The sequence below is a fragment of the Acipenser ruthenus genome, chromosome 10, assembly GCF_902713425.1.
Source record: "Acipenser ruthenus chromosome 10, fAciRut3.2 maternal haplotype, whole genome shotgun sequence".
NCBI classification, from domain to species: domain Eukaryota; kingdom Metazoa; phylum Chordata; class Actinopteri; order Acipenseriformes; family Acipenseridae; genus Acipenser; species Acipenser ruthenus.
Genome location: NC_081198.1, coordinates 18,054,560 through 18,080,213, shown reverse-complemented (window position 1 = coordinate 18,080,213; position 25,654 = coordinate 18,054,560). Strand labels below are relative to the sequence as shown.

At 36.9% G+C, this 25,654-nt stretch overlaps 2 protein-coding genes across 7 annotated transcripts in view; one reads left to right on the top strand and one right to left on the bottom strand.

Moving 5' to 3' along the window:
- Window positions 1-4,237, bottom strand: part of rabgap1l (RAB GTPase activating protein 1-like) — a 358,860-nt gene extending 354,623 nt beyond the window's left edge. Inside the window, exon 1 of one of the 3 annotated variants that reach the window (XM_059031914.1) lies at window positions 3,840-4,237. The gene's annotated coding sequence lies outside the window, so the exon portion shown is untranslated. The remainder of the gene's footprint in view (window positions 1-3,839) is intronic. The other 2 variants (XM_034016161.3, XM_059031912.1) reach the window with 2 other exon arrangements.
- Window positions 4,238-13,166: 8,929 nt separating this feature from the next.
- LOC117404056 (roquin-1-like) overlaps window positions 13,167-25,654 on the top strand; it is a 78,412-nt gene continuing 65,924 nt past the window's right edge. Inside the window, exon 1 of one of the 4 annotated variants that reach the window (XM_034924171.2) lies at window positions 13,167-13,354. The gene's annotated coding sequence lies outside the window, so the exon portion shown is untranslated. The remainder of the gene's footprint in view (window positions 13,355-25,654) is intronic. The other 3 variants (XM_059031908.1, XM_059031906.1, XM_059031909.1) reach the window with 3 other exon arrangements.

Sequence of the window (25,654 nt, the reverse complement as noted above, 5' to 3'; positions counted from 1 at the left end):
TCTGTCTGTCTATTTGTTTTGGCCAACATGCCTTTTGTTTTGCGTATCATTGTTTTGTTTTGTGTAAACCTATTATTTGTATTGAATAAATATGCGTGCAGCACTTCAACCCGTACTAATGGTGCCTGTGGCTTTTTTGAAAAAGCCCAATTGTTTGAACACAACACACTTATTTGGTAGGTCGATCTTTAAGAAGTAAAATATTAAAGCATTTAAAACTATAGATTTAAGGTATGATTGCTTAACTGTCTTATTACTAACGTATTTGTATTACAAGATTTAGGGGGCTTTCACACCTAGTTCGTTTAGAGAAGATAATTCGCACTAGAGTTCAGTTAACACTTAAGTTCGGTTCTTTTGTACAGGTGTGAAACGTCAAAAATATTAGTTTCACATCAGAGTGCGCACCAAAGAAGAGGATTAGGATTCACCTAAAAGGGTGGTCTCGGCTTTCCCTCTCAAAGTCGTACAGTGTGAAAGCAATCGCGTTAGAATTCACAATGCAACAGAAACTGAACCGACTGGTGGTGATGTAATTCATTATTATCTGTCCCAATTATATTATATGTAGGGCTTCTGTTTCTCGGGTTTTATTAATTGTATTTTTTGGTGCTTATTTTGAGCTATTTTCGAGTTTTATGTAAATTGTTTTTTTTGGGGCTTTCGTTTTTGATATACTGTATGAAATTAATGTTTTCGGTTACTTTCCAAAATGCTTGAGCGTTTTTTTTTTTCTGTCAAAATATGCATAGTAACTCACCAGTACTTGCACACTTAAGTTGTACCTTCTTTCCATTGCTGTCTTCCACAACGAAATCCCTATGGTCAAGGGCATATTCTTCTGGGTTTTTTGTGTGTAGGCATTTTTGTACATTTCGCGACAATTCTGTTTTAAATCCTCCGTATGTTAACTGTAATAGAGCTTGAAATCCCGCAAACAAGCCTCCAAACTGACTGTAATCTTGTTTTAAGTCTTGCAAGCTGAGTCTCCAATAAAAATGTAAGAATGTGCTGTCATTCAGTAGTTGGGACGGGTTTAAAGAATTGAGAACGAATCACTGATAGATGCAAGTCAGGAAGGCGGGACATTGCCCAGCAGCGCTGAGAAATGTATTTATTATTATTTTTGTAGTAGGTTTTATTTTTTAATGGGAAAAGGGTAAAGTCAATGTGAATAGATTAACCATTTCCACAGTTTTTCCGATGTTTTCTGTTTTTTATTGATGTCTAAAAAGTAGATTTAGTTTATATTACCGAAGTTCAAATCTAAACCATGGCTTTGAATAAATTTGTGTATTTCATCTTTGAAGCAAGTACAAAGTAATTTTACAAAATTGTGGAGATTTATACCAGGTTGCGACCCCCCCCCCCCCCCCCCCCCCCCCAGACAGCACTGCACTTGCCCCAAAGAGCTCACTCTGGACTTGTGATTGTGTTTGTGTTCTGTGTGTGTTTATACCGTGTTTATTATTTTGGGACTGTACCCCGTGTTTTAAACTGTGCAGTACACATTGCTGTGTATTGCCAGGGATTATTATTTACGGTCGCCAAATGACATGGTTTATAAAAACAAATAAATAATTGTTTGGACAGTGAACTTTGTCGTTTGTCATGCGTTTACGCATTGCATCACCTCTACACCTGCAAATCACTTTGCCACACCTGCTATGCCTTTTACTATGCACAGCTCAATACAGCTGAGACTCCTATAGTTAGGTCTGTTTTCTGATAAATATATAAATGAATAGAAGACACCAAATGAATAATATTTTACTGTAAACAAAAAACAAATACAATTGTTGGACACACCAGATTTACAATGAAATTGATACTACTGTAACTCATCTATCCTATTTTAACACAGTATCTCATGTGTGTTTTGAAATATTCTATTCTTTTTACTGCTTATATTCACCATGCTGCCTAACTATTCCAACTAAAGTGCACTTTTTAAACTGCTGGATCTTCTAGCTGAATTTCTGAAGCAAGGACGTTTGAAAAATGACCACAAGTAATGTGCAGCTGTAGGTACACCCCACCCCCCCACCCCCCCACCCCCCCACAAGCGTTTTTTTTCACTTTCCACTTATTAACAAAAAGAAAACACAGGTGCAGAGGGGACAGAGGGACACTTTTTCAGTTTTGTACAAGGATATGATGTCAAAATAGAAAAGCATTCTGTCTATCATCCTGAAACCAAATGTGACCACAAATTGCCGGAGACATTTCCACAATACTTAAAATATGAAGTTGCCATCTTAAATCATTTGAGATATTAAAGAAATGGTGACAGCGGAAAGCATATTAAGCTCCCCTTACAGGATCGCCTAATATTAACAAAAAGGTTTAATTTCTTGACCTAGAGACTCATAGGATACAGTTGGGTAATGAATGGTAATGGATGATAAGATCTCAAACATTTTGGAATGCATACAGTAATTTACAAGCAACCATTGAAGAGCTTAATGAAACACAAAAAGGTTTTGAAAATACAGGTGTTTCTGGAAAGTATTCAATTAGTTAATATTTGCATAGGGTGGGGCTGTTTCACAACATAAAACTAGAATGACCAACCTGAAAAACCAGGGGTTAAAAGGCTTTCATCATTGGAGGCTTGGGTAAAATCTAAAGTGTGTCTGTCTTAACTCGGTGAACTGCATAATCCACATCATAAATCCCCCACACAGGTCAGCACAGCCTTCACTGGCAGTCTAAAAAAGAGAAATGGTCCCTTTATCTCTATCTACAGTGTAGAAAAGTAGGGTAGAGTACTGCATCATCTTCCACAAGATGAATTTGGCGAACTAACCAAAAAGGCTTTACTGCCCTTATAAATGTCCACCACAGTAATGTTGCTGCTCTTTCCATGATTACACTATTATGGCATTACCACATGTTCCGTGGATTCCTTTTTTTAATATTGTATGCTTTACTATACCTTTACCATGCTTACCTGTGCTTCTAACACGGCACAACTCAAACAAGATCACAATGCATTCCATTCACACGACTCTGCTGTTTATAACTCAACCACTAAATTGTTTATAAACCAAAATATTTAGCAAAGATAAGTTATTTATTTACAAACAGAACACCAAGCTATTGAATCCTTGTTAACTCACTGACAAGTTTCTCACACCCTAACTGAAAACACAAACATTCTAGGAAAGGTTTTTTTTTGTTTGTTTGTTTTTACCACACTCATCTAACACACAAAACAGCAGACAGGCGTTCTACAATGAGTACAGAACATTTTTAAACAAGTGGCAACAGTAATATTCTTGTTGAATAAAATATAACTTGTAAACAAAACACTGTCCTGCATGTCTTTTAACTAACGTCAACTGATCAATTCTGAAGAAACCATGCTTGTCTTACATGAAAAAGATTAGAATGTATATCAAGGTCGATGGAAAAGTCATACAGAGAGCTGATGAAGGATTTAATCTGGCTTTCCCAAGAGATAATAAGGAATAAAATGGTTCAGATCAGCAGAATTCAGCATCACACTTAACGAGCATAACTTTTCTGTGGCTGGTTATACGACTGCATTAACTGTATAACACACAGACACACTTTTTTTGCAGACGTTTCGTGCAATAACAGTCTACGTGTCTGTAATTTAAAATATCAAAGCAACACTTAATTCATGTATAATACCAAAAAAAAACAAAAAAACAGACACACACACAGCAAAGTGCACTCACCAAAACGCTTTAAAAATGCATTTAAAACTCAGATTCCAACAACACACAGTAAGTAGTACACAGTGTTATATTTTCCGGCAGGAAAGCAGGCGGTAAATTGTAAGTGAAACTTTGAAAGCATATATACTGTACCTTGAAATGTGCCTTCGTATACCCACAGTTTGCTCAGACAGGCCACTGAATTGTCACACAGACAGGAAGTGGGGCGCAGAAAAAAAGTCATAAACCACCAAATCACAACATTAGACCACTGACACTTATAAAAGACGTCAGTGAATATAGACAACGAAGCGGTAGCGAATTCCAACCCAGCTTCACTGACTGGCGTATTTATCAAACTTAAAAGCTGGTCTGTTTTTTGTCAAGAAGCAGCATATGATGTGAAACTGACAAGCACAGAGAACCGCAGTTGGTTGAATGCCCCGTCCACAAACCTCTCTGTCGATCGCGTTCACGTTGCGCACCAACGTCAACAACATTCCAGCACCTGCACGGGCACGAACACGCGCTCGCTCCCGAGCTGCCCTGCCAAGTGTACGTGAGTTATGCTGCAAACACTGTCAATGCCCATGTCTGTGTTATCGATTTGGCAACAAACGTGACTGGCAGAACAAAACAAGCAGCCGGAATTCTTGGTGTTTGTGTGTGTGTGTAGTGTGTGTGTGTTTATATATATATATATATATATATATATATATATATATATATATATATATATATATATATATATATATATATATATATACTAAAGGAATATATAGTCATTTGTATCAATTCCATAAAAAATATACGGAAATATCTAATCTCTATAGCAATCTGTAGAACTATGTTGACCATGATATCTATGGTATAGAAATATGTTGATCTGTTGACTAGAAGTTTTCTATTTCTACAGCATATGCTAAATAATTCTCTAGATATAATTCTCTATTATCCTTTTTCTGTGGGTAATACTCAAAGAAGAATCAAAGAAGCAGCTCACCGCTTCTATTTGTAAATACAGACCATGTAAAGATGTGTGACCCTGTATCAGTACTTTAGTTCAGTGTGTTAAACAGCAGTTCTGCGCAGGGGTAACCTGGAGGTAAGAAATGGGTTTAGTTGTTTTTTGTTTGGTTTTTCAAAGGTGGATTTTTAATTGTAGAGGATTTTCTAGAGGGGTTTTTTCTGTCTGAAATCAGTTTTTTTTTTTGTTTGTTTTCCTAAGATTCATTGTGCAAGTCCTTCCTTTACTGAGATTGCGGATGCTCTGTGACATCATGCCTGCTGGCAGCCACGACCTCTGCTCTCTATAGCATTTCTCCAGATTTTACATTTATTTTGTCTGCCACAATATGATAAGATCATTTCATGTGCAGCAGGTATTAGGGCCCCTAGACCCACGTAGAGTCTGTGCTGCACAGCATTTAGAGAATTCAGGGAATTCAGAGAATTTAGATTTAATTTAGTTGTGGCAGAGTCTTGTGTCAGTCAGTGAATATATATTCTGGAAAATGAAGAAACTATATATATATATATATATATATATATATATATATATATATATATATATATACAGTGCCTTGCGAAAGTATTCGGCCCCCTTGAACTTTGCAACCTTTTGCCACATTTCAGGCTTCAAACATAAAGATATGAAACTGTAATTTTTTGTGAAGAATCAACAACAAGTGGGACACAATCATGAAGTGGAACGAAATTTATTGGATATTTCAAACTTCTTTAACAAATAAAAAACTGAAAAATTGGGCGTGCAAAATTATTCAGCCCCTTTATTTTCAGTGCAGCAAACTCTCTCCAGAAGTTCAGTGAGGATCTCTGAATGATCCAATGTTGACCTAAATGACTAATGATGATAAATAGAATCCACCTGTGTGTAATCAAGTCTCCGTATAAATGCACCTGCACTGTGATAGTCTCAGAGGTCCGTTTAAAGCGCAGAGAGCATCATGAAGAACAAGGAACACACCAGGCAGGTCCGAGATACTGTTGTGGAGAAGTTTAAAGCCGGATTTGGATACAAAAAGATTTCCCAAGCTTTAAACATCCCAAGGAGCACTGTGCAAGCGATAATATTGAAATGGAAGGAGTATCAGACCACTGCAAATCTACCAAGACCTGGCCGTCCCTCTAAACTTTCAGCTCATACAAGGAGAAGACTGATCAGAGATGCAGCCAAGAGGCCCATGATCACTCTGGATGAACTGCAGAGATCTACAGTTGAGGTGGGAGACTCTGTCCATAGGACAACAATCAGTCGTATACTGCACAAATCTGGCCTTTATGGAAGAGTGGCAAGAAGAAAGCCATTTCTTAAAGATATCCATAAAAAGTGTCGTTTACAGTTTGCCACAAGCCACCTGGGAGACACACCAAACATGTGGTCAGATGAAACCAAAATCGAACTTTTTGGCAACAATGCAAAACGTTATGTTTGGCGTAAAAGCAACACAGCTCATCACCCTGAACACACCATCCCCACTGTCAAACATGGTGGTGGCAGCATCATGGTTTGGGCCTGCTTTTCTTCAGCAGGGACAGGGAAGATGGTTAAAATTGATGGGAAGATGGATGGAGCCAAATACAGGACCATTCTGGAAGAAAACCTGATGGAGTCTGCAAAAGACCTGAGACTGGGACGGAGATTTGTCTTCCAACAAGACAATGATCCAAAACATAAAGCAAAATCTACAATGGAATGGTTCACAAATAAACATATCCAGGTGTTAGAATGGCCAAGTCAAAGTCCAGACCTGAATCCAATCGGGAATCTGTGGAAAGAACTGAAAACTGCTGTTCACAAATGCTCTCCATCCAACCTCACTGAGCTCGAGCTGTTTTGCAAGGAGGAATGGGCAAAAATTTCAGTCTCTCGATGTGCAAAACTGATAGAGACATACCCCAAGCGACTTACAGCTGTAATCGCAGCAAAAGGTGGCGCTACAAAGTATTAACTTAAGGGGGCTGAATAATTTTGCACGCCCAATTTTTCAGTTTTTTATTTGTTAAAAAAGTTTGAAATATCCAGTAAATTTCGTTCCACTTCATGATTGTGTCCCACTTGTTGTTGATTCTTCACAAAAAATTACAGTTTCATATCTTTATGTTTGAAGCCTGAAATGTGGCAAAAGGTCGCAAAGTTCAAGGGGGCCGAATACTTTCGCAAGGCACTGTATATATATATATATATATATATATATATATATATATATATATATATATATATATATACAGAATAAAACTAGCTTGTTTTTATGTGCCAATATTTTTACAATTTAGCCATAGTGTGCCTGTATATTAGGTTCTCATGAAAATGCACATGCAGTAGATTCCTGTTCATTGCATATCCCATGTGCCTAACATTCAAGCAGTATATGTACATTTTCATAAAAAAATGTGCTTCACATTATATGCAATTAGCAGGTATACAATTAAATGTCCCCATAATACATTGTATATGTTACTGATAATTGCATACTCTGGTTAATTGCATAAAACTTTTAGGCACACAGGCTATGTAATTAACAGGAATCTACTGTAATATAATTTAACATGATGTGCTTAAATTAGCTGTAGTTATACATTGCTGTAATATATAGATATTCTTATAGAACAAGTATATCCATAACATACCGAGTGTAACAGACAGTGTTGGGATTCTGTCCCGTTGGTCAGAAGAGATGAGATGAACCATGATCTCTGGTACTGAACTAGGTTAACGAAATCCCTGTTTGCAAGACATGCTTTCAAACTGTCTTGCACTTCTTGGTTCCTTTCATCTGGAAGATAAAATTCTCCCAATCGCTTCACTGCTTTCTAACCAATTAGCTGCTTCCCCTATTGAATGACGTGCTTGTAGGCAGTAACACACAATCCAGAAGACACTACTAGTGTGAAATGTCAAGGAAGTAAAGCAGTAACAGATTCCTGGAAAGCAAGGAAAGCAAATTGAGAACTTCCTTTACCCTCAGTCTAGTACTATCTATTCAGATATGTCCAGCTGTTTAGAATAATATAATATTTAAATATTGGAGCATCAGAACTCCAAACATAAAAAGTCACGGTATATACAGTATGTATATTGACTAGTTATTTTATGTTTTAAAATGTTTGGTTTTTTTTACTTCTGACCTGCCCATATGGGCCACGTGATGCATGGGCATGTATGTAAGCAGACAGTGGCTCAATGACTCAGTTATGTCTTAACTGTGGCAGAGAGCTGAGCTCCATATAAGAGTCTATTTTGTACATGCTTGTGAATGCAATTGCATAGTGCTTTGTTGGAATTGCAAACAATTAAAGAATTCTGTTTGCAATAAAAGACTGCAGTACTTTCCAAAGAACTGCTACTGTCTTGGTTTCATCCTTACAGTTAGCTATTAAATACAGGTTCAAACGTACTTTCTTTGTAGACATTGTACTTTAAAGCAACTGGTAACTGGCCTCTTCTGTCTTGGCAACCGTGAGCAACGGAGAACAAAACAACATTGAGAACAAAAGAATAAAGCCTGTTGACCACCCTGTGTTGAACCAGGCTCTGGGTTTTAACTGCAGTGGGACCTCCCTGATAGTGGGAGCACCACATGGTTTTTCCCACAGTGTTTTGTTTTGTATTTACTTTTACTTTACACTTGTCTTATGTTCACCCATGCGTGTCACATGGTCCTTTGTAAGTAAATCCGTCAATTACTGTGTCTCTCCAATTCTGTCAGTGGATACCCACTACCCCCATTTCACACATGGGTTAGTGTATTTACATTGTAATTATGACATTACCACACATTCAATAACACTGTAATTAAAGTATAGTTAGAGACACTTAATGTAAAGTGTTAGCATTACTGTTCTTTGGATTCCATTGACCTATTGATAATTGAGACCCAAAGAAATCAAGTCTTAAACTGTACGTAGGGTCACAAGAAGGTATGTGGGAGATCTGTTCATGAACACACATAGGGATAAGTTTAAAATCTATTTTCAACAAAGTGTGCATACTTACAGGGATTTATATGAATTAGGAAAGGAATAAGTTACTGCAGAGTGAAATTGTCCCCACTGGCACTTTCCTGTCAATAACCAATCTTCTGCTTCCCCTATTGACTGATATCATTTCATCCAGTAACATGACCCAGAAGACACTGCTGTGGTGAAATGATTCAGGAAGTACAAACAGATAACCCAAGAATAATGCAAGAGCTTCCTTTAACCCAAAGTAGTACCATTTATTATGTTTTAAAATAGAAATACATGTGTGCTATAACATGTGTTTCTTTCAAAACTGCACATTTGAGACCTATGTCACGAATGGAAGAGCAAAATGGCTATGATTTCTGGAATTATTTTGTTAGCGACAATTACTTTAAAGGACATAGGAAATATCCTTTTAATGCCTCCCTTATCTTGTCATGTTTTTCCTGGTCTTGTAATGATTCTGCAGTAACAGGATGTGGCCCCTTCAGCTCTGCTCTTTAGAATGACTGTATGCAGTCTGACAGTGAGCATGAGCAGAAAGAGAGAGAGAGAGAGCACTTCAACCCTTAAGGGTTTAACGGAATAGATGAACTCTGGAACCTTTTATATATATATATATATATATATATATATATATATATATATACACACACACACACTGTTACTTAATTGCCAAGAGTTTTCTTGCTGTGTTTTTGTTGCTTTTTTCTTCTTCCTTGAATGTATATAGACTCCTACCTGTCAGCAACCAAAAAGGCAAACAGAGTGCCTGGGTACAGGTATATAGCCAAACGTGTAGCATACAAATCCAATTAGGATGAGGTTGTATAATGCATGCAATAGGCATTGTTAAAGCATGGTAAAGCATAGAAAACAACTGTAAAGGCCAAAGAGGGATGGTAAAGCCTTTTAAAACGTGGCAACCCATGGGAAAGCATGAGAAAGCTACAACATGGCTGTGGTAAACTTTAATAAGGGTTCCTGTAGCACGAGCTACCTTATTAAACATAAATATGGTCTTCTGTGGAAAAATATTTTATGATACATACAAAAGAAAGGCAAAATTTGATTGAAAATACATTTCATTTGAAAGCAAATTGACAAGCTCTCACATAGCACAGAAAAGTGTAATCTGTACCAGTTTGAACCATTAGATGGCACTCTAGTGATTTACTTTAAGCGAAGAAAAGCTCTTCAATACAAAGTTTATTTATTTGTTTTCTAATAGACAAACAACTTTTAATTACAGAAAAACAACAACAGCAGCACATGGGTTAAAATAGTTACTGTACAGCAACATGATTGGATATAACATTTGATGCTAACAGAACATTAAAAATGATACTTGCATATTGGAGATACAGATTTGTTTAAACTAGGTAGCAACAATCTCCAAAGCAATGCTTTATGACTGTGCACCCAGTCATGTATGTGCAGTCTCCATGGAAACCTATTAGAAGCAAAGACACTTAGAATTGTGGCATTCAAGTGTTTCGAGTCTAGATCTCTCACTCAGAAAGTCTATGACAAAACATTCTAAATGTATAAACCACAACGCAGTCTGCAGATTAAATAAATTAATATCAGCTGTTCGTCTGATTTGTATTTTAGTGTTCAGGGGCTAATTATAATAATGTTGTATTTTCCCTTGCAGCCTTACAGTGTATTGCCTGACACAGAAAAGTGTGAGAAATTAGCAGGATTAGAGGTAGCCAACAAACACTTAGACATACAGTGTATTGAATCAGGACCATTTAAGCAGTGTGATTGGAAATTGATTTGTTTTAATAAATTCACATTCCATTTAGAATTTGAAATAGGAATAGAATTCCCATGTTACACATGTGTAGGATCTTCCCTTCCTATTCCATATAGCTTGGGGTTTTCCTCATTACACTGATGGCATCAAAAAAGTAGATTTCCTTGAAATGCTTTATATAAAGGTTTAAAGGTGTGTCACTAGTTAATAACTTGTAACTGCAACAATTACTTTTTAAAAATAACTTCCCAAAAGTACATTGAGGAAAATGACGTGAACTTTAACCTAAGGTTTCACAGCCCCGAATATCACTAATCTTGGGCTACCAAATGTTACATGAGGTAAACTAGTCTAAGATCAGTGCTAATCTGGGTTTGTGAAGCCACTCCTAAGTGTAAGTACATGAATTGACGGAGAAGGTAGCTGTATTTTACACTTTGTGCCACAAGATGTCAGTGTCTCTAGATAAAGGTGAGGTGTATTGCAGTCTCCAAAACGGTTCCACTCTACATCCTTAGAGAAATATAGAAATGTGTATTGTGATAAGCTCTGTCCCTGTTATGATTTTAACAGGTTAGTTGACAAATTCATTATATTATTACACACCCCTCACAAGATGAAGTTTATTAACCCTTTTAAAAGTGTACCAGAGACCTTTTGCCGTTTCCCCATGATTCTTTAATAAGTTTACCTTAGTAAAAGCCTATTCAGGTTATAAAGCACAGGGAAAGCATGGTAAAGCATAGGTAAGCATTATAACTGCATAGCAGGAGACTGTATGGTTCAGTGGTTAAAGAAGTCCTTGTAACCAGGAGATCCCCGGTTCAAATCCTGACTCACTGTGTCACTTAACCTCCTTGTGCTCTGTTTTTCGGGTGAGACGTTGTTGTAAGTGACTGCAGCTTGTGCATAGTTCACACACGCTAGTCTCTGTAAGTTGCCTTGGATAAAGATGTCTGCTAAATAAACAAATAATAGTATAACCATGGAAAAGTATGTGATATACTTTTATAAGGGTTTTCCCATGGGTATGCTATGCGTTTACCATGTTTTTTAATATGCTCACGAATGGAATTATATTAGATTATATTGGCAAATGTTTATTTTTAATTGTATTTCATACAGTCGCAGACACAAGTATTGGCACTCTACACTGCTAGGACAAAGCATATTGGCTGTAAAGTAGGTCAGTCATTAGGGGAAGCAGCTGGTTTGTTACTCACAGGAAAGAAAGCCATGCAGGGACACTTCTCCAGGTGAAATAACCAAGAAGGTGCAAGACCATTTGAAAACAAGGCCTGCAAACACCAAAGGGACGTTGTGGCCCTGGAGACACCCAAAAGAACAGCAAGCAGGCTTAAAGGACTGAGCTACAAATAGAGACTGAAAGAAGGAGTCTGTTTAGCCTGGAACAAAGAAGAATCTGGGGGGGCATGCCTGAAGACTTTAAAATCTTAAACGGAGCTGACATAGTTAACCCAAACCAATACTTAAAGTGCAATATAGAAACCAGGACCAGAGGACCCAGCTGGCGGTGAAGCCATATAGATGTAGGAGAGGAAACAATGCACTTCTTCACACGGAGAGTGGTGAGGGTATGGAATGGGCTGCCCTGTACCATACCAATTGACCAGACCAATTCCATTTATATAGAGTCCTTTACAGAGATCAGTCAGTGAATCAGCTACAAGGGACCAGCCAAGCTTAGATGGGGCGAATGGCCTCCTCTTGATCGTAAATATTCTTTTGTTCTTATGTTTCTTAACCTAGTGCATTAAAACACAGATTCCCTTCAAACAACACATTTGAGACCTGTATTGTGAATGGATGTGCATGGCATGGAAAATGTATGGAATTTTTTTTTTTTAGTACCTATTTTAACACTTAGGGCTAGATATTGCTTCAGGGCAAAGCCTGTCCCACTTCTTCTATAGTGGATACAAATAATATTTGAAACCTAAAATAAATAAATAAAATGTACATTCCAGAACCACTCCATGCCTTTGAGTTGTTTAATGCATGTTTTAAAGTGGTGCAAACTTGAGAATGTAAAAACACAACAGAAACATTTGAGACAGTTTCTATCGTGCTTCTCCCACCCCCCAGTACTCTGAAGACTTTTCACACAGCTGCCCCCATCCCTGCTGTCGCCCTGTCATTGCCCACCAGTTTCTCCATGATTTTCACCCTCCCATTTTCCCAGCTGTTACATTGATTACTACAGACAAATGCTTTGTCCACTTTGCTTTGTTTGAACTCATTCTTCACTGCAGGTATCTTATTTACATTCAGAGAATAGCCCATGTTAGTCACAACCACCCCACTCTTGACATCACTTTACACTTAAGACACTGTGAACCAAGCAGGCATATCGAACACATCGAAACGTTGGGCAGTTGGCTCTTTGAGCTAATATATATATATATATATATATATATATATATATATATATATATATATATATATATATATATACACACGAGAATTACATCTCAAATGTGGTATAGTACTAAAATAGTTTATAAGTATATGCTGACCGAGCTATTTAAATATGCATGGCCTCAGTCTACTTTAAAATGAACTGTATACGTCCTATCAGTTCAGAAGAAGCAGAAAGGCTGGTCTGTTGCATTGCACTGAATTATATCACCGCCCCAGTCATTTTGATCAAACCATTGAAATACATTACCGTCTGTAAATGATTTCGCAACAGGAATGTTTTTTTTTTAATTGCAGATTCACGCCAGCAGGGGGGTAGTTTGTAGATGTGAGGCGGCTCTTCGTTGCTTTGAGTTTTTGTCAGTTGTGATCTTCCTCAGAACTTCAGCTGCCAGTGGTAAGAACGACATGGCAACCACGAAATTACAAAATATGTCACAAAAAACAGCAGCTGAAGATTGACCAAGATCAATCGGAGATTGTAAGTATATTAATCGTTATACTCGTTAATTCTGGGTTGAGAAAATATTGTAACAAGATGCATTTCTGTGTTTATGATCCCTACTACTCTAGGCAGTTATAGCTTTTTTTTTTTTTTTTAAATCAGGAACAAAAGAGTCATATTTACCATTGTATCTTGATTCGCCTATTTCCTGCAGTTTTACTGGAATCACAGTTTATTTAATTAGATACATTTATTGTGTTATGGTGAGTTATTTAAGCTGTATTATGTGGTAATGTGTAATTTTAATATATATTTCCATGTGATGTACCGTAACGTAGCTAAATCAAACAACAGTAAGGAAACAATACTGCGAAGAAGCAGTGCCAGTAGAATAATATGTGGCGCTAGTATTAAATACTCGAATCGTTTTATTTTGCTTTCAATAATTCCAATTTTTCATGAATTTGAAATGCATTAAGCACGCATTTCCTTTTAAAACGTCGTAATCAACCTGCCACAAGTATGGTTTACAATTTCACTTGTGTATCCAAACAAATCCTAATAATTTAGTCTAAATTGAAACCATGATGTACCAGTTATTTTGAGTATTGTTCTTGCCTGTAATGTTTTGGTTTTGTTTTAAATTTTTTCGAGGCAAGCCTTATTTTACCATACTCATCAACGCCATCGTCTGGCTTAGGCCTAACTTTGTTTTATAAAGCTTTCTAACAATTTTACAAAGCTCATATGTTTTATTAAAATTAAAACTAGATATTAAGATTGATTCATCTAAATCAAATTTTTTTTGTTAAAATAAACAAATTTGTATATTATTATTTATTTATTTATTGGCCGGTTTTGTAGGCCTCAGGCCTATTTTGTACCGGGTTTGATTAAGGTTGTCTGCGGCCAAACTCTCTTGTCGCTTGGCATAATGCTCAATGCTGATTGGGGGTCAAAAACAGCATAACTGAAGCCAGATATTTGTATGTGTTTTCATTTCTATAGTACGCGAAATAATAAAGCATTATACAGTATAACCCAGAGTACATAGGAATAATTGGGTGGGGTGAGAACGTTAAGTATTTGCATTTTATGAACTGCGTTATCTGTTAAACTTCCGATTTGAATCTGATCACACAGTAGAATGTTTTTGGCTTGCATCACTGTGGGTCACCTAGAAATAAATTTGTTTTGGACCTCAAAGTACAGAAAACTGTTATTGCTTTTATAGTAAATATCTAAAATGGTAACCAGTGTCATGTTCCCAATGCAACCAATTCAATAGTATTAATAATACAGGGGGCGTACGGTGTGGGTTTAAATAATTTATTAAAATACATGGTATGGATAGTAGTAAATTGCGTCTAAATGTTGTAAAATGACATCCTTGCCTGATAATCGATTGATAATTACACTTCAAACCCCAGTTTCAGTTATTTGCATCACCGTTTGTATATATCCACAAGCATATTGAAACAAGCTGTTTATCCCGTAAAGCACAACACTGGCAATACAGCAGTACTCAATTCGAGAAGTGTGACATATAGACAGGTTCAACCAGTACCCGATTCAAATTCTCACATTAAGTTGTGGTAAAGAATGGCCTAGTTCCATGTAGTTCTAAAGATTTTAAAATATTCAATTAACCTAAGAGGAGTCTGTGAGAGCTATCATTACAGGAAGTCTCGAGCAAGAATAATTATTGAAACCAATTCTCTTAGTCTGCAAAACAAAACTTTTACTAGGAAATGAATGTTGATGAAAAAGCACTAACCTGTTGTTGCTGATGTTAAGGTTTGTTTGAGATAATATTTAGAGGCTTTAAACTTAGACATTGTGGGCTCTGTTCATAAAGCTTGAACTGATTTAAAGATTATTTTTTCAAAGTGTTTTTGTTAATAAAATCAAGTTTTGATATTTTTGAAACTGTTCTAATGATTGATGGTTTCAATAATAATAGTAAAGAACAGTTTCAAACTTTATTGTATTCATAAAACAGACTCTCTAATAGAACATTCTTTACACTACTCTAAATAAACTATACAGAGCCTCTTTTAAATATCAACTGAGCTTTCACGAAGGATAAATGGTCAAAAATACTTTAAATATAATTTGCCAAAATGGCTGAATGACTAAATGTGCCTGTAGAAATGTATTTATTGGTGTTTGGGTATGAAAACGGAAGGCTGGCTATACCTTAGTGTCTCCACAAAACTGTTGTGACCTGAAGTTACAGTAATAGTAGAAAAGTTGAGTCACGCCTTGACTCATAAGTCTCGAATTCTCCACTTAAAAGCTCAAAAACAACAATGAAAAAAAAACCCACCTCGCTGGAAATATAGGTTAATGCAAATTCTTTAATGTTGAAGTTATGGAATTTCCCCTGTTTAGTTTTGAGTTTGAGTTTCTCACAAAGTTTGTGTAAAACAATCTGTAATTTAATCAAAATCCTAAACTGTTACTATCGGTGTGTGAGAAAGTATAGTGTGTAAAACAGCTTGGGGTTTGATGGATCGTATTTTTCTATGGTTAGAGTTTTCTACTGACTAGCATTTTTTGTTAGTAATTCTCTGGTTATTTGTCAGTTTTTTGTTTTTTTTTAAAAGCCTGTTTTTCACAAAGTTCTTTGTCAGGTCAGCTAGACTGCCTTTTTATTTTTGCATAAGAATGCTGACTGATTGATTTAATACCAAGTACTAAAGTCTATTAAATTACCTACAAAAAACATTGAAGAAACTTGATTTAAAATGCATTTTTATTTCCACAACAGTCTAATTTAGGTTTTAACTAGAATTTGGTTGTCAGTTTTTAATGTCAGATGCACAGTGTGTTTACATGAACATAAGAATGCAGATATATTTTTTGGAATATAGTTTTCAGAAAAGTAATTAGTGGGGCTTGCGAAGCAAGAGTCCCCACTTTAAATCTTCAACATACTTCTTCTTATTCTTTGGCACGCTACTCCTCTTACACCGTTTAAGCTAGAAACGCTGTTCAAACTTTAAAACGTGTAGACCGGTCTGGAATAGTGTGCTTGTATACAACTTTTTGTATCTTTTATACTTTTTAAACTATTAAGCTTTTTGTCCATCTTCATTCACTTTAATGGGACACTCCCTATTATTACTGTATGTTTGTGCAAATGGGTTTGAAGGTTTAACTCACTTTAAATAATGAATTAATTATTGGATACTACTCAGCATTTTGTGTGTTGATAATTAATTGCAGAGTAGTAAAAATGTAAATAAAAAAACTGTTAAATCTTTCTTGGTGTTATTTTTATAAAGTTTTAAGGTTGAATTTTTCAGTCCAGGTTTGATAGAACTTACTCTTCATTTCTAATATTTAAATCCCAAATAAATAGAATTCCAAATTTAAAAAAAAAAAAAAATCAGTGTTGAAGTATTTTCTATTGGTGTTGTTATCTTCTAAATGCCATATGTTTACAATGACCAAAATTATAGATTGAACAGTAAAAATTAGGTAATTGGCTTGCCAGACACGAAGAACTTTAATTTCTAGGGCTCGCAGCTCCTGGCCTTCAAAAAAAAAAAAAAAAACTACTATATTCCCACTACTATTTTCTACTTTCGTAAGTTGGCATCTCTGTCAATATGACCGCGCTCCGAGGATTTTTCAATCGCACGTATTCACTGGCAATGTCACTGTGATATTTGGTCTGTGAACCCCGTGCCAACTCAAATGTTTAAAAAGAAAGAAAGAAGGAAGAAGAGCTGTCTAATCGGCAAAGCGTTCTAGGATTTACCTAATTTTCAGGTAAGCAATGGGTGCACAACAATTCATCCCCGACAATAATAATAATATTAATGTCAATTTACAGTTCTCAAGTACTGCAGAAAGGATGAGATTGGACAGAATGAAATTGAATTGTGACATAACAGGCTTAAAATTGCAATACTTTAAAATGCAAGTGTGCAATACACATTCTAACCCCTTTAATTCCTTGAGTGTATAAATTGCTAATTTGTATAGACATTTCAGTTAGTTGCAGTTTTGAAATTCAGTGTTATTCTCCACCCCCCCCCCCCCCCACCCCCACCCCCAACGCTAAAAATGAACACGCAAAACAAAACTAAGCAAGTAGCTTTGACATGGTTCAAGTAGCAGCTCCCTGCATTATTAAACGAGTAGGTGAGATAACAATAGTGAACAAAACACAATCTTCAGAAGTGCATCATTTCTGTTTTCATTTTTTTGTGTGTGTAATACATTCTCACTACCTTACGTAGTTCTGCTTTTTAACTAGTAAAACGCATGCTTTCACGAAACGGGTTAGAATGTATGCTTAAAAACAGCATACCTTTTTTTTTTCGTGAATTGAGTGTCCAGCAGTGCACCATAACAAAACGAAATCCTTTGCAACTGCAAATTTGTGGAATTGTGAAACTAAAGTTTCTCAAATGTAAACCTCTAACATTATGTACATCCAGCTGTTCAATCATCATTGTGATGCAGAGCACTCTCCATTGCCTGACGAAATTTCAATTTCAATTTTCTTTTTTTTTTTTTTTTCCAAAGCTGCGTTGTCATACAGGATTTGTAACAGCGGTTAGCATACTACACTGCAGACCGAACAACTCATTTGACCACTATTGTTATTAAAATCCAGCCATGGGTAAATCTTCAGCCAGTTTGCCTGGACATTGAAATAGGAATGCAACAAAACAAAACTCGTTCTCCCAACTGCCATTGTTCAGGTACTTAGGCTGCATTCACACTGGGTCAGTTTCAAACAGACTCGGTCTGGTTCGTTTCATTTGAAACAATGTTTCAGTGTGCTTGCTGTTCGCACTTATCTGCGAGCAAAGGGACTGAGTTCGTTTGGATGCGAATTAAAGTTTGTTTTTTTGATCCTTTTCCATTTTTTTTCAGGACTGAGTCCGTTCATGTTCACTATGCAGTTTGCAAGTGCACTTGGCTCCTTAATATGGTGTGTGAACTGGATGTTTACAATATCCTGCAAGACATATTGAAAGATGGCATTTATTGATGTATTGCTCCTGTTTTTAATATAGCATGTTTTAGATTATTGCATGTTACTGTGAAAGAAAGCACTAGGGGAGCAGCTGAATACATTTCTTGAATGCCTACAGTTAGAAAATGCAGTTTATGCGGTTCTGCACGGTTCTCCTCGGCATTAAACAAAGTCATTTGAGAAAAAGACTGATATTTTTGTGAGTTTTGTCCAGTTTGGCTTGGATTTTGGTGTCTGACAATTTTCTATTAGAGCTTCAGTTTCTTGCACTGTCCATGTAGTTTAGGATTACCAAATTTCCACAGTGAAAAACAGGGACTTTTTTTTGTTCAATTCACTGATGCCGTAGCAAAAATAGTAGTATATAAAATAACACAAAAGTAGTTTAAAAATTAAACATCAGGTGATTTTATTGCAGATCATAACAACTCATTAGTTTCCTTATATTGTTATCTAGTAAAAACATGTTAAATATACAAAAAGCCAGATTTAACAAATAGATCAGCTATTACCATTTAAACATATGATATACACATAATCAGAATGATTAAACAAATAATCCATAAGATTATTTTATTTTTGAATGGCGCTAAAACACAACCTGAGCATGCTGAAAAAAAAAAATGCAATAGGAAAACCAGGACCATTAACAATTTTACTGTTTGTGACCGGGAGGGACAAAAAATTAAGACTACAAACTGACAGTCCTCAAATTTCCCAGGATGAGCAATCTGAACTACCTTAGTGTAGTTCCCTGAGACATTTTTAGTTTTTTGCTCTACTTGTTTCCACAGAATATGAACTAAACCACAAAATGTTTACTTCCTAGTCAGGCTACCTTGTACAGTTTGTTTCCTATAAGTAGAAGAACCAAGTCTAGCAGTTGTTCACATTGATGTTTAGCAAGTGATCCAGACTCTGTGCATTTGCCAAATGGACCGAGACCACCTCTTCAGGTGGACTCGGTATGGTTAGTTTCCCAAGCAGACTTAACACCAAACGTACCGAACAGTGTGGACCAAACCCTCTTAACGGACCCAGTGTGAACCCAGCCTAAGTCTCCTCTCTGTGTGTCCAAAAAGTTTAATAATTATTGCGGCTGTGTTTTTTTTTGGTTTTCTTTCTGCTAGAAATATGAATATACAGTAATCCGTCGTAACTGCCCATCACATATCCACCCTAACTGTTTATCCGCCATGGTCAAGCTCTTCAGCAACATCACCCACATGTACACCGCTAATGCAAAATGGCTACAGGAAAGCGAAAGCGAGTTGTGCTTACAATTGAAAGTTTTTTTTATTTCCTTTTTTGTAAACCTATGCATTTTGCTACTGTGTAAATTACCTGACACTAATGTGCATGAAGAGGGTTTCTTGTGTAAATGCATATTGTTAATAGTGTGTATTTATTGTAATTAATGAAGTACCCGACACTCTTGGGAGAGACTACCTGCTGTGTGTGATTACATGGTGTGGAATCTAATCAGCAGGAAGGTGTGTTCCAGCAGGCCGTGAGGTATAAAAAGGTTCCATTTATTCATGTCAGGGCTGCTGCAAAACCAGTGCCAACTGGGTTAAAGTGTGTGTGAGAGAGAGAGAGAACCAGGGCTAGATACCGAAGATTGAGTAAGCAAGTACCCAGAGTATGTGTGTATGTACTCCGTGCGCTACCATTGCTGGTAGTGTCACGTGAGCTGTTCAGTGTGTTGAGATGTAAATAAATCCTTTTGCCTGCGGGGCGTATCAGCTTCAACTTCTGTCTCGATCTCCTGCCTGTCACTCAGCAGTGAATGCACGCACCTAAACGTCACAAGCATTAATACCCTGTAAAAAAAACTTCACTATTGGAATTTTGCGATCTGTTTTTGGAAAATGTGTTTACATGACTTTTGATATCCGAATTCTTATGTTCATGTTAACGCACTGATTGACTTTGTGACGTTGTATTGTCTTTTTGGGTAACACTGCCGTTGATAATCATGTACATAAAGTCTCTTCAGAGATTTCATTAACGGATTGTAATCATTATGACCAGGGCCCTACCCATTTCACAGCCGTGAAAGATGTGGCACGGACCGTGAAATTCATTACGTACCTTAAAATCTGGTCTGTTTTGTGTACTTTTACCCTGCACTAAAATCCAATGAAGTTATATGTACTGTTACAGGTTCCTGATGCCATTATTAGCTTGTTTCAATGTAAAAAAGAAAGCTCATCATGAAATGGACATGATTTATTGATTGACACTTGACAGTAGCCAACAACTGGGCTCTAGTCACTGATTGATAGACACGGGACATCCGGGGACGGGTTTAGTATGACCTACAGATCTCAACTGGTAATACCGTTAGGCGAGTCAAATTAGACCTAAATTTTGTCCAAAATAAATCAAAAAGTGCAACAATCATTACAGCAGCGGATCGTGTAAAAGAATTTGGAAGCCAAATATATACAAAGTAGTAGTATGAGCAGAAAGGTCCCCAGTTCAAATCCCACCTCTGCTACTGAGTCATTGTGTGACCCTGAGCAAGTCACTTAACCTCCTTGTGCTCCGTCTTTCGGGTGAGACGTAGTTGTAAGTGACTCTGCAGCTGATGCATAGTTCACACACCCTATTCTCTGTAAGTCGCCTTGGATAAAGGCATCTGCTAAATACACAAATAATGAGCAGAAAAATACATTAAAAGCAACTGTAGGACAAAAAAAAATATGCCAGTAATTTTTAGACTTCAGTTTTATGTTTTTTAACCTCTGGATATATTGTCCAGCTACAGACCCGTCCTCCTTTGCCCGGGCTTGCTCGCAAGGCTAGCTCAGCGCAGTCTGTGAGTTCCAACAAACTCAGTGGATGCAGAGAGCTATGTCTAAATACGGACAGGTATTTACACCGCAGAGACAGGGAATGAAGAAAAACAGTTGCAGGATACTCAACCCCTGGCTTAAATAAAGAGTGTGACCTGTTAATGCTCAGCATTTCAGAATAGTTTTTGAGTTACTGTGTTGCATATAATGGCAATGCTCTGGATTCAGTTTCATTTTCTTTTAGCGTTGCTACTTTGTTAGTAACATGCTTTTGTTAACTTCAAGGCTTTAAATGTTTATATTTAGACTCTTGTTGCTGTAATAGTAAGTAAAGCACCTGGAGATGCTTACATGTCAATGTTTATAAACATCACTTGGCTCATTGCTGGCATTAAAATAAGCAGGAAAACTTAATTATATTACCACAGTTCAGAAACCAAATGTCCAGCACTGTTGTGAGAATCATATTTACAGTCTTCCACTAACACTGTAGTTCAGTCTACAAATAAAAGACCTGTTTAGCTTATTGCTGGCATTACAATAACAGTGTCAGTTTAGTAAGTTCATCAATGTGATGAGAGTAATCTTATTTACAGTACTCCACAAATTAAGTTTAGCGTTTTACTGGCATTACAAGAACCAGGATAAAATATGAAACACTTTGATTAAAAAAAGCGTGGTGACTGACTCGTTGCTACACAGGTTCTCTGCTGTGTATCTCCAGATTGTAATTTAAATAGCGCCCCTTTTAATGTAAACGCATGATGAATCCTCCCAATTGTTTCTTTGCCAATTCTGCCTTATTTGCAAAATTTAACAAGAAGTGTGTCTCCAGACGCCCAGGACAACAAGATTTGTGTGAGGGACAACAGGTTTTGCCGTTATACTTCGGACAAGTAGATTTTATGTTTGTTCTGTTGCTAGAAAGACACTCTGGTTATGTTTATATAGAGCCACACACGTTTCTGAAAACTGAATTTCTGAAGTGTTTACATCCCACCTCTATCACTTCTGATTGGCTAACTGTGGAAGAAGCTGATCTGCTATTGGTTACAAAGAAACCCAGAAATGGCTGCCTGAGCGCTTCTGGCAAGGCACAGACTAATCTTTTAAATTTAAGGTATTGCTGGTATTTATGTTTTTTGTAAATTAGCAAATAAGTGATGCTGCTTTCTTAATACATGAACCTGACATTTAAATCTAGTAGTTACAAAAAAAAAAAACACCATAGTCACTACTTGTTGTGATGTTTTTTTAAAACTGAAGTTTACTGTTTACAAGCATTTCAAGATGAGCTTTCCCTGGGCTTTCATAGCGGACCACCATCACAAAGCGCTTTGCAAGATAGTGAGGAACAGTGCATAATACATTAAATACAGTGAAATACAGGGCATAGTACATTAAATACAAACAGTAAAAAAAATGCAAATACATTATATACAAGGCTAGGATGTGAATTCTAAACCTTGTGGATGCGTGTGTCATACAGAAATGTAATGATTTATTTTGATTTTAGTGTTGCTAACCTAGTTTGCTATTTCCAGGGCTCCAGGCTGCGACTAAAATGGCCGCAAATGCAACCCCACGTTTAAAACTACTGTCATTTTTTTTTTTTTTTTAAACTATTGTAATGTGTGAGAAGGCCTGTTAGATTGAAAGTGAAAGAACTGAAATTGTAGAAAAACAGCACACTTTTTTTCTTATTCTACATGGTGACAGCATCAGTGAGTAAGTTCTTTATAAAAACTGAACTTTATTGAGAAGGCGTATGGGGGGGGGGGGAAATAAACTTGGAAATAAACATGTCATTCAAAACGTGCCACAAATACTGTAAGAAACGATAAAAAAAAAGAGGTGGCGTTTTAAAAATTCACCATACCATGCTGAAAGATGTAGACTTTGCTGGTACACTAGTAAAGAGCTTTATTTCGAGTCATGTTAAAGAAAAATAACTGATTTTTTTTTTTTTTTTCTCCAGTTCGTCTGCTGCATCTAGCACTAGTACTGCAGAATCTACTTCAACTGTAGATAGAGACTCCGTAAGTCTTGCAAGTCGAGAGTTTGCTGAAGGTGATTTACCGGTAATTGCGTGTCAGCCTCCCTGTTCAGACAAGGTACTACCACCGACAGAAAAACTTGCACGGCAGTTTAAGACTTTAAGACGTGGCTTCAAGAATTTGCCTGGTTACGTTACAATGGTGAAAAACAGAAAATGTTTTGCAAGTTTTGCCATTACAGGGAAAACTGATTATTTCTGGAACAGACCATTTTAAAAAAGAGACCGTGGAAAAAGCATAAAAATGCTAGGGACTGCATTATTGCAAAGTGTACACCAACAAATGCCAGAGCAATGGTACGTGCTACTGAAATCAATGCAGAGAAAATCACAGGGAATTAAAAATGAAATTCAGTGCTGCTTGTATGATTGCAGTAGAAGAATTACCATTCACTAAGTTTAACTCACAGATTGTTCTCATAAAGAAGAATGGTTTGGATGTATCCAAAACATATGACAATGATACAGCATGTGCTGAATTTGTTGCTGTCATTGCTGAAGAAATAAGAAATTTGCAGAAAGGGGTTCACAGTGCAAATTACATTTCTGTTTTAACTGACTGTGGAACAGATGTAGCTAGGAGAGATTATGTAATTGTGTACTGTAGGTGTGTTTCTGCAGGTGTGGTAGTGAATCGTCTGGTAGGCTTAGCTGAATTAGATCATTGTCATGTTCAAGGAATCTTAAACACAACCAAGAATTTGCTTGGAAAGGTTGACAAAGAATATTCGGATTGGTGGCGAGACAAATTAAGTGCTTTTGGAGCGGATGGTGCCAGTGTTAATATGGGAGCTACAGAAGGGGTAGGAGCTCTCTTGAGAAGCGAGATGGTACAGCATATTCTGTCGTTTCATTGCTTACCACATAGGCTTGAGTTGGCAATGTTAAGTGCTCAAAGATCCGTTCCAATGATTGAGAAAGTATATGACCTTCTGCAGTTGGTGTGGCAAACCTACCACTTCAGTCCAAAAAGTAAGCACCAATTGAAAGCCATAGGGGCTGAGTTAGGCTGCACAATTAGGGCACCTTCAGCTGTAGAGACAGCGCTGGCTGCCACACATTTATCCGGCATTGTCTGTTTTTTGCAGTCAAATGATGAGAATCTTGCTACTGGACAGGGACAGTTTTTACTGCTGTGCATCACCATGTGGAGCATCTTGCTTCCACTTCTAAAAACACAGACATAGGGGGAAGAGCAAAACATGTGGTACAGGAAATGGAAAAACTTGTTTTTGTAGGGTTTTGTCATTTTTTACATGATCTCTTTTCAGAGGTGTCAAAACTTAGCCTTACACTCCAGAAGAGTAGTTTAATTTTTCCCCAGGCTGTTGCAGCAATTGAGAACTGCGTTTTGAAAATTAAGTTTGAATGAAAAGCCATTAAAAAATGGCAAACTAAAGAAATTTTTGCAACATGTGGATTCCCAACCCCAGGCAGCTGCACAGCAGCAGGATCAGTCAGGAAGCAGGAGGGGCAAAGCTACCAGCAGTAGCTTTACCAGCATTACCAGGGTTCTCCCTAGGAATTCTGTATTGCCAGGCAGCAGAACATTATAGCCGGGAGCACTTTTAACAGAAAAATAAACTTGCCTTTTACCTTAAATATATAATACGGCAAAGAATTTGAATAATATGTTGTCTTTCGTTGACTATATCTGGTTGCACTTTTTTATGTTACTGTTTTGTATTATGGTAAATGACTGTGCTTATTTAGGCACTGTACGATTTGACTGGGGAAAGATAATGTAGATTTATTGGAGTTCACAAAAAAACTGAAACCTTTTCATTCTATTGTGAACTATATATCACTGTACAGTACAATAATACGACAACAAATGGACTGAATGATAATACCTGAAAATAATCTTAATATGTTTAATAAAGTAGCCCGCGCAACTCTAGTATTAGGTGGATTGCACCGATCGTTCGCTTATTTTGAAAACCCTGCATTCATTATCGCTAGTTTTGCTTTGAAAATAATCAGTTATTTTTTTTTAGCAGTCATTTTTAACGTTTTAGCCTCTCAAAGTGCTTAACACAGAAAACCTGCCCCTTCAACTCTCTGATTGGTTAAATGTTGTGTCAAGACTTAACACAGCTGTCATATGGTTCCAAGATTTTTTTTTTCAAGATTTGTCACCCAGCAATGCGCAAGTGATCTAGAAGCGCAGTCAATCCTTATTGTTAAAGGCACAGTAGCATCTGCAAGACGGGCAGATCAGGTTTTTTCAGCCAAGTGGCGAGAACCTGAAAAGGCCTAGGGAGAACTGTGATTGAATTTCAGGACATTAAACTTAAGGGCCTCCACACTCGTGACATTTTTAAAAATGACTTGGACACAAATTGAAAAAAACTGCTGAAATCAGTCAGTGGGTTTGAGTCCAGGTTTGACAACATAATTAAGCTTTCCACAGAGGAAGGGGTTTCAGGAGGACCCAGAGTGATACAGTGCTTTTCTGCCATGATGCATGGCCTGATGAT